We start from the raw sequence: 9,378 nt of genomic DNA on the forward strand, positions 1-9,378 counted from the left end.
TGCCTGTATGAACCATATCATAAGGCTATCACACTCTCTATAAGTATTGAATTAAAGGATAGCCTTGTAATGTAATTACACCCGATGTATCTGTCGGAAACGGAAACCATCTCAGTAGGACGTCCTTAACTTCGGAAGTACATGGCGATTTAAATTTTTAAATGATGTAGATGTACAAATTTTATCAACGAATAATCATTAATTACTTCATCAAGATTCTCTTAGGCCTAATTAGAATAAAGATAAACTGGAATGAGAATTAGAGGTTGTAGATAGACGATATCTTCTCCATTTCCACTAATTGGTTATTTTTGACGGTATGTAATTTGGGAGGTTTTTTGTTTTGCTATATTATATGTATGTATGTATATTTTAGGCGTATTTTGGAAAAAAAAATATCTTTTCCTTCAGTAGTTGATGTGGGCTTGGAATGAAAAAGCCAGTACTGAAAAGAAACCAACCTAATCATCGACTAGGAATGCCAATGTCGTCACTTAATAGTTTTAATAACCTGTTATTTCATTAGCTAATAATCAAACGTAATCAAAACAATATAATTTAGTGTTTACATGAAAGTAAGCAATATTTTGGAAGAATTTTTTTGGGTAGCTTTAAACACTTCTCCATAAATGATTTTGAGTCGAAAATGTTCTGTGACATTTTTGCAATAAGAGTGTCGACATCCCTGAACAAGTTACCAGTATCGGAGTATCTTAATGATGACCCCCTTTAGCTTTAAACACTTCTCCATAAATGATTTTGAGTCGAAAATGTTCTGTGACATTTTTGCAATAAGGATGTAGACAACCCTAAACAAGTTACCAGTATTGGAGTATTTTAATGATGACCCCTTTTAGATTTAACTAAGAATCCAAATGCTCGAAATTCCTTCTGCGTTTCATTCGTCGACATTCGTTCTGAACGAACCCAGACAATATTAAAATAATTATTAGGAATTCAGACTTGTCTAACCAACCAAACCAACCCATGGTGTAAACCTTGGAACCAAATCAAATCTGGGATTTCCTCTCTCTCCTTACTTCCCTCCATACATCCATGTTTGTTTACTTAAATAAATCCGGTTCAAGAGCAGTTTACTATATACAAACTAGAAAATTATTAAAACCTTACTATAGTATCATTATAATCATCCGCTTCCATTTGATTTGATTTTTTTTTTGTTTGGTAAACTCCTCTTGAAGAAAAATATGAACGATAAACACGTGTGTAAGTTTTAATTTAGAGGGTGTTGCTGTAGTCTAAACTCTAGTCTAATTCAATGATCTGCGAGAGGAGAAATATTTAGAAAGAGAAAGCTTAATTTCAATTGAAAACAACCGGAGAAGTACTCGTATTCGGATTGAAATTCAAATGACATCACCTTTAGGTAATAGCTTTCTTCTTAGGGTAAATTACGATTGACTCTGAAAGCGGGATTGTAACCGAAAGAAACCGAGGGTGTTTTCTCTCTGATGGTTCAGAAAAATGTAGGTCATGGTTTTTAAGGTCATTACGCGAGAAAGAGAGAGAGAAAGCAGAGAGCGAAGAGAAATGATTATTAAAAAGCGCCTCCCGGCGGCGGCAGCGACTGACTAGACGCCCATCTCCGCTCCCTTTCACAGTCTTTGCTCATGGCGCGTGATGTTCTTTAACTTCTTCTAAACACGCGTGATATTAAGAAGAGAGAGAGAGTGCAAAGAGGAATATATATAAGATCATAAGTTCGTAAGATGTGTTCCATAAGTTTGACACTGGTTATTGAGAGCTTGTCATGACGTGAGTGAGGTAGGTCATAGATTCGAGGTAAAGCGACGCCAGGTGAGGTAGGTCATAGATTCGAGGTAAAGCGACGCCAGGTGAGGTAGGTCATAGATTCGAGGTAAAGCGACGCCAGGTGAGGTAGGTCATAGATTCGAGGTAAAGCGACGCCAGGTGAGGTAGGTCATAGATTCGAGGTAAAGCGACGCCAGGTGAGGTAGGTCATAGATTCGAGGTAAAGCGACGCCAGGTGAGGTAGGTCATAGATTCGAGGTAAAGCGACGCCAGGTGAGGTAGGTCATAGATTCGAGGTAAAGCGACGCCAGGTGAGTTAGGCCATAGATTCGAGGTAAAGCGACGCCTGGTGAGTTAGGTCATAGATTCGAGGTAAAGCGACGCCTGGTGAGTTAGGTCATAGATTCGAGGTAAAGCGACGCCTGGTGAGTTAGGTCATAGATTCGAGGTAAAGCGACGCCTGGTGAGGCGCTGCATGCCAAAGGCTTAGTACAGACTAAATAGGAATTAAGATGGACCATGCAAAATTAACCATCGAATGTAGGACTTCAATTCTCGCTTCCGTCGTTCTCGAACTAGCTCGAGCTGTAAGTCTCTAGCATTACGAAGTATAGGTAGTGTTATACTTATGGATGGAATATATCTTATAAACTTATGTTAAGATCAAAAGAGAGGTGGAGAAAATCTTTCGCTCTCTCTCTCTCTCTCTCTCTCTCTCTCTCTCTCTCTCTCTCTCTCTCTCTCTCTCTCTCTCTCTCTCCTCCAGAGGAAAGTCTTGAATTCCGTTTTATTACCGTAACCGGTTTCGGCGCGTTCTTCGTGTATTTTCCAGACTGTCTACATATCCTCCTCTCTCTCTCTCTTTCTCTCTCTCTCTCTCTCTCTCTATGCTTTTTCGTCTGGAAAAGTTCCGAAGACAAGTGGAAGGCAATAGGTTATGAGGTTCCTAAGGGAATCTCGCGTTCGGTAGACGAATTTAACATATTTTTATTTATTTATTTTTGCTCTTCTTGGGAACTTCAATACGTGGTAACCTTTTAGCAAAAAAATAGGCGAAAAATCGTGTCTCTCTTGAATGATTAGAACCACAGAGTAGTGGACTCCTATTAGAACTAAATATCTCACTCAGTCCCTGTAAGTGAGCTTTCCCCTGAACACCGGTGTCAGGCGGGTGAAACACTTTTACAGGCGCAATTTTGATTTTTATTAAACAATTGAAAGGGGATTTTAAAATATTGACTTCAAACCTCTACCTTATCTTGAATATACTCCAATAAAAGCGCGATATTATCTAATCTCAAGGAGTTTTCTTGAAAAATAGTAAAATTCCATAGATCTTTCAAATCTATTTCAACCGTCCAAATCAGAATCTCTGTAAACACGTACAAACTTGTATTGTACATCATTCAATAAATTAACACCTACCTTCCTTTCCCTAACATTCTATCCATTCCATCCTTCCCTCTCTCTCTCACTTTTAACCTCATTGAACCCTCACCCTGGGATGAATTTATCCGTACGTGCAGAATTGCAAATGATGATGAGGGGGCCCCTCTCTGTATGTCTCTATTTTTTTTCTCCTTCTAATGTCACGGACGAACGATGTCGCCTTAATTTTTTGTTGAGAACTCCCCTTCCTTTCCCCCCGCCCCTTTTTTATCCCCCTCCCCACGGTTGATGATTCAAGTCTCGCGCCCCCAGAGGACATCGCGACACGGTGTCTTCTCTGACGTAACATTTCGTGTTTTTGTCACATTTCTAAAACCAATTTCTTTAAGTTCTCCTTGTTTTTCTTCACCTATTCCCCCGAAATCTGCGGTTTTCTTTTATGTTTTTATAATTTTATCTTCTGCCGGAGGTGGGCGAATCGGATTGGCTTTCACGCCTCGATTGTTTTTCAAACCTTACCTACTTATTTCGCATCCACAAAAAATGTTTTTGATGTTTTAACTGTTTTTTCTTTCTTTCTTTCAAATTTTAACGAGTGTTTGAAGTGCCTTTCACCACTGATCTCCATTCGGGATAATATCTTTGACTTTATTCTTTTTTTTTCTGGGTTTGTGGGAGGATGAAATGATTTTACTTTGTAGTCTGATTTTATTTCGATAGCTTCGATCAAGATGACCCATTTTTTTTTTTTTTTTTTTGAAAAAATTTGATGATCCAAGTTTTGAATGGCAGAGTATCAGATAAACAAAAATTACTTACCACGTGATCTTATTTATTTTTTTTTTTTAATTTCATATTACAACAACTTTCTCTAAGTCTATTTCGTTAAAATTTAAGGGCAATGAAAATCGTCTAATTTTTTTTTCTAATTTATTTTAAACCTTGATATCATATCTTGGCCGCTACTAAAAATTATACCTGAAATAGTATAAAATTAGACCATCTTTTTTTAATCATTTAATTAAAGTTTTCCGGTCACGTTTTTCGCAAAAATTTGACAAAATCGTGAAAGAAATAAAAAAATGAGTTAAATCCATCCCACACAATTTTATTTTTAAAAATTTCACCTATTTACCTCAATATTTTTATTATAGACATAATTTAGACAAAATCCTTAATAAATTAAATATCCAATTTTAAAAAATTTAAAAAGAAATAAGCCATTGAGGCAGGTTTCAAATGATGAGTCCATTGACATTCTTAAAATTCTGTTTTGGGAGATGATTTGTTTTTTAAAAACCCGGGCGTGCATGCATGTTATTGAATTTTGGCTTTCGACCTTATTTGGGAAAATGAAAACGTGATCAATTTATGAAATAACTTTGGTATAAAAGCTCTCTGACGTTATACACTCTCTTTTAAAATGAAAAGTGATTTAGTGGCCATAAACGGTTCATCTTTCTTCTCTATAAAATAGCTTCTATATAATTGAAGTGAAAAGGTTTTGGAGCCAAATACCCCGGTTAAAAGGAGAGAGAGATATAGAGACAGTAGCGTTGGATAACCAACGTGGTAGGCCGGCCTATAGGAAGGAATTAATATTCTAGAGACGTTTGCAACGAAAACGATAAAAAATATATGGGGAAAGAGTGTGTATATAAATGAAAGACTATGACAAACTCCCGGCTTGCTCGCGATGAAATTAAAAGATGAAGAGATGAGAGCGAGGAGGAGACCGGAGACGAGAAAGAGAGAAAGTGTGTGAGAGAGAGTGAGAAAAGGAGAAACTCGGCGGGATTCGAAAAGGGGATAGAAAAATCTTCAAAGGGATATCAAAATACTTTTTATGTTTGATTCTAACTTTGATTGAGATGCACGTGTCCAAATTGGCTCAGTGGGATCCCTTGAGACTCGTGGATCTGCTTACTGAGATTGTGATATTCCTCGAGACTCGTGGATCTGCTTACTGAGGTTGTGGCGTATCCTTGAGACTCGTGGATCTGCTTACTGAGGTTGTGACGTATCCTTGAGACTCGTGGATCTGCTTAGTGAGGTTGTGACGTATCCTTCAGACTCGTGGATCTGCTTAGTGAGGTTGTGACGTATCCTTGAGACTCGTGGATCTGCTTAGTGAGGTTGTGGCGTATCCTTGAGACTCGTGGATCTGCTTAGTGAGGTTGTGGCGTTTCCTTGAGACTCGTGGATCTGCTTAGTGAGGTTGTGGCGTATCCTTGAGACTCGTGGATCTGCTTAGTGAGGTTGTGGCGTATCCTTGAGACTCGTGGATCTGCTTAGTGAGGTTGTGGCGTATCCTTGAGACTCAAGGAGTCTCACTGAGATTATGATGCATCCTTTGAATCTCATGGAGACGGGATTCTGTGGCACTAGTTGAGAGAGAGAGCGAGCTGTGTAGAAACCATTCCACCCTTCCTTTGATAGAGTCTGACGACACGTCTTTCTTTTACTAATGGAAAAACTCCTCCCTAAGATATTTTTCTTGGTCTCCCCGGACTCCCCTTTCATCTCTCAATGTTAAAGCTCTTCTTAATCATCCCCTACAGTGGTATCTTCCGAAGGCTGTACATATCGTCAGAGTTACGTACAAGTACTTGGCGTATAAAGACCTTTAGCCAAGCACGATCGGAATGCCCGAGTCGTTTTGCCACACGAACCTAGAGCGAGAGAGAGAGAGAGGCCCCTAGCTTATGTAAGATTTGGGAAACGCAAATCGTCCTTCATTCATTTGCTACATTTTTATTTTGTCGCCATCTATGATGTCGAAAAAATATTACGGAGACATAAAAGACATAAAAACGGAAGATTAGCTCCGCCTTCGTCGTCAGCTCCGCCTTCGTCGTCGTCTCGCCTTCGCTCTCTTTAAACTACTCCAGAGCAATGAGATAGAATATATATATGAAACCTAGAGTCACAACGTGAGATCTCGAGATCGACGTTTCGCAATACACCTTTTATCGAGCATGAATCTTTATCAAATACGGGTGGCGCCACCCTAAGAACTTTTTTATTAACGTCTGCTGCTATAATCTGTGTAACAAGCTGTCAAGATAGTTTTTAAACGTGTTAAATAAAATACGCATACGCGAGTATTTGAATTGTAACTCTATCTATCTCATAGAGATCTAACTCATTGCTTCAGAGCCGCATTGTAGCCGTAACAGGCTGAGAAATAAGGATTTTTTTTGCTGAGCGCGTGATCGAGTTGGCTTCGTTTGATTTTTGCACATAACGACTTCTAAAGCCTTCCGTTAACGGTAATCAAACTTAATTTTCAGTGATTTAAACTATTTTTCGTGTTATCGCCGTCTTTTGGTTTTATCTACTGGCAGCGTTTTGCCATAGGTCTTGGAAAAGCTCGTATTGTTTGTTCCTCGGGACTCATGACGGGGCTTTTCTATAACTGTGTTTGAGACCTTACTAAAAATACCTCCACTATCATGTTTTCGCTGTTATTCTTTGAATTTCGGTAATTAAACGTGCGGACTCGACATTTTTTGTTGCTCACTGCATTCCGCTAACGGTGTTTAATTTTTTAATTCGGTTTCATCGTTATTTGGCTCATTTTCGCCGAAAGTGACGCTGTAACGCCGACGTGGATATTGCCTAGTCCTTGTCTCAGACCGTCCTAAAAAGTTTAAAATTCATTATGCCGTCTGCTAAACACTATGATCTCATTTAAATTGTGCGGAAACGTGTTTTAAACTAATATGGGTCATTCCAAGGACACGTGTCTTTTGTGTGACCTCTTTATGTTCGGCTCCCTGTCATTGTAGCCGTAACAGGCTGAGAAATAAGGATTTTTTGGGGTTTGTTGTATCTCGGCTTTTGTTGAGGAGATATTCTTTATACGATTTCAATATTAATTAGCAATGTTACTGTATATAAGTAAGGCATTAATTATACAGTGCCTAAATATAGTTTTTGTAATAATTATCCTTTGCTATTAAATCAATATGGAGTTCATTATACATTGCTAAAATACATTAGAAAGCGCGACAAAATTGTAAGGGTTTACTTGTAACCTCTTGTTTCTTATACCACGTTACCACCGTTCACCATCTCTCTAAGCGACTGCGAAGCCCTTGCTCCTTTTTCCCACACGTTCTAATATACACCAACTTCTCCGTCAACTATAATATAACGCTTTTATCGACTTAAGAAGGCACTGTACTCAAAGACGAGAACCATAACGTGAAAAATATGTTTATAATACGTTCCGTTTTGGTGCAATTTCATCTTGAAAAATGTCAAAGGTTTTTTCTTTTTTTTTTTACGAAGAGACTTACTTTTGATGACGAAGACTCGACCCTGGATTAAGTAAGAGTCCCTAAAGCGAAGAGGAAATAGGGAGCTGTGAGATTTGATATAGAATGAGATCTAATACACCGCGGGTTATCTACCCTTATGCAGCTTTAGCAGACTCTTTTTTTTTTTCTTTTTATTTTAAATTAAGACCAAAAACCACGTGATGCTTATGGCATTTTTTACTCTTGAACTCTCTCTGACACCCTGACTCTTTCTACTGTGCAATAATTTATTAGTCTCATCACATGTCGTAGAACTTAAACTTTAGCTAAAGATCTAGACTTTTAATTGAAAGCCTAGATTTTTATTTACTTTGATTTCTGAAACAGATTATTTGCAAAACAAGGTTTATTTTTCATGGAAATGTAGAACAACTGTAATTTCGTTCCCTAGATATTAAAATCCTTGGAAAATTAAGTGGCATTATTCATCCCTCATTATACTAAGAAAGCAAAATCCCCATTTTTTTCTGGAGCTTCCATCCCTGGAATTAATCTTTTAATAAAATTTCGACCTCGTTTTCTTTATAAATGAATCCATATAGTTATTGAGAAATTCGGGACCAAAACGCCAACGACAAAAGCAAACCGGTTTGTCACGCTCCCTTAAAACTTCTCCGATATAGCAGCCTCCTCCTCTTCCAGTCGGTAACCATGGCAACGGGATTATCTCATCCTTCCTCCGTGGCGCGTGCGGTTCACGCACGTGCTTCCTGGAAAACTTTGAGAACTACAGACGTCCCGGACGGGCATATAAAATCAAACGTATAGATTTCCCGCATTTAGTTCGTGTCTATGCCGTGTATGATGTAAAAGTTTGTTCTGGGAGGAGGAGAAGCTGATGCCGCGTGATTCATGCCCGGGTTATGAGCGCGTGTGCAATGTCTAATATAAAATCCTATGCCTCTTTTTTTATAGGCCTATATACGAACAGATACGAGTGTCAGTAATGTCCAGGGGTTGTCCATAAAATTCGAATAGATATTATGACAAATGATAGAGGGGTTTCAAGGGATGATGAAGTGATGGATCTTAGAAAAAAAAACATTTTTGAGGGGGAATCAGCAGTTTTTGCTCGCTTGACTCAGTTTCGAAGGTCTACATCTCTCTATTGAAACATTTTTGGCAACACTACTAGGATGACTGAATTCGTAAATAACTTAATCAGAGTTAATTTTCCAAAAATTAAATCACTTTCATTACAACTTCCTTTGAGAAACAATGATTTCATGCTTTATGATAAAACCCTGTAAAATATTCCTAACTCTATATTTGTATAAAGGTGATTGTCTTCCCCGTTTTCCGCGTTTTCAGGAAGCTGCGCCGCTCGTTTTTGCCCCAACTTCCTGGTCCAAACGAAAAGTGTCCCCCTTCAAAGAGGGACCCCGAGCTCTGCTCCGTCCGGGGTGCATGGTTGCTCCACAGTTCCTCCGAGGTATTTTTAGGGGAAAAAGCTCTTTAATCCTCTCTTGAATCTCCTCCTGACCCGCTCCGTACCGAGGAGGGGAGGGTTCGCAACTATTTTTACAAATATTGTGGTCCAATCTGGGTATTCCATACCGTTAACGCTGTAATAATCCAAACGGTACCTTTTAACGTTTTGCAAACTCGGATTAGATCTTGGAAAGTCATTGTTACTTAACACTGTTAGAAGGGAGATTTAATGGTTTCCCCGCATTGGGTAATGGTGTTAAGTGATTTTGTCGTTTAGTATGGATGTAACGCTGGGAAACATTGGCGCAGGCGTCAGCTTGCAACCATTATGGCATTATCGGCGCTTTTCATGTTAGGTACACGGTAACCCACGCAGCCTCTTCCACCCTATCCCTCCTCCTGGGCCTTTGGGATATTTTATATCCCCTCTTGGTCCTCCTGGCCTGGCCTATAGCTTCCT

The 9,378-nt window shown here is 38.9% G+C and overlaps 1 long non-coding RNA gene across 1 annotated transcript; it reads left to right on the top strand.

The window, feature by feature from the left end:
- Positions 1-5,911: 5,911 nt before the first annotated feature.
- LOC149717715 (uncharacterized) lies at positions 5,912-7,148 on the top strand. Its single transcript, XR_016367398.1, has 2 exons — positions 5,912-6,646; positions 6,755-7,148. It is a non-coding gene; the product is annotated as an uncharacterized LOC149717715 (long non-coding RNA).
- Positions 7,149-9,378: the final 2,230 nt, after the last annotated feature.

This window comes from Phalangium opilio, unplaced genomic scaffold (assembly GCF_054372755.1).
Source record: "Phalangium opilio isolate 3A_F unplaced genomic scaffold, DU_Popi_V2 ptg000003l_1, whole genome shotgun sequence".
Taxonomy (NCBI): domain Eukaryota; kingdom Metazoa; phylum Arthropoda; class Arachnida; order Opiliones; family Phalangiidae; genus Phalangium; species Phalangium opilio.